Below are 1,033 nucleotides of genomic sequence, written 5' to 3'. Positions count from 1 at the left end.
GGAAAAAGAACATAGGCGGAAACATGAGAAAAATATTGAGTAAAAAAAGATAACAGGTAGGAATACAAGACCAGACAAATAGATGGGAAAGTTGTAGAAAGGGGATTACGAAAAGTAATAGTAAGAGTAGAAGACTAAAAAGTTAAGGTGACGGAATTAATATGTCCGATTTTTATGTAATATAGTTTTAAATATATCTTTAACCTGTAAAATATACATCGGTTACGAGTATTAAATAGTTAAAATGAATGATTATAATTTATTCAAATTATCAATTTTTTTTTACATTTATTTTTATATTACATAATTCAATTAAGTTATTTAGTAAAAACCATTTTTTGTGGTAATGGTTAACATTGCATAATTTAATCGAAAATATTTTAAAATAGTTTATACAAGTATAATACATTATACAACATTACAACTGAACATAAACATTTTGGAAATTAAAATTCCATTAAAAACTTAAACCGAAAAATTGAAGTTTCGCTGTGTCCTGGTCACATGTCGGTATGGTTAACATGGAAAATCAATGCCAGCAAATTAAGCAGACATAAAACCAACACAGCAAATGGCCAAAGACAATAACTGCAGAAATGCCAATAAAATCAAAATAAGAGTAACGAAATGACAGCCAGAAAATAAAATAACCAGAAATAAAATAAATTGAAATACATCCACTAGAGCAAAATGCGATAAACTATTATGGAGCGTTACTTGAATCGGGGCTCTAATTACATGAGCACATTTTGCAGAACAAAATATAGCTGGGGGAGTTACTTATTCCTGAAACAAAATAATATTCAAAATATATAAAAAAATAAAGAAATAAAAAAGTATGTTAATTTAGATTTGAGTGAGAATTCTACTGAAGAAATGAGACCCAATAATATCGTATATATATCGAAAGTAATACTAGAGAAAAACTGAGAAGTATAAGGATGTGAAAACAGAAGATTTTAAAAGACGCAAATAGATATATATCTGAAGCTATAAGGACAACAAGAGAAACATCTCCATGAGTTAAGGAATG

The sequence above is a fragment of the Teleopsis dalmanni genome, chromosome 2, assembly GCF_002237135.1.
Source record: "Teleopsis dalmanni isolate 2A chromosome 2, ASM223713v2, whole genome shotgun sequence".
Lineage (NCBI taxonomy): Eukaryota > Metazoa > Arthropoda > Insecta > Diptera > Diopsidae > Teleopsis > Teleopsis dalmanni.
Note: the sequence above shows the minus strand (reverse complement) of the source record.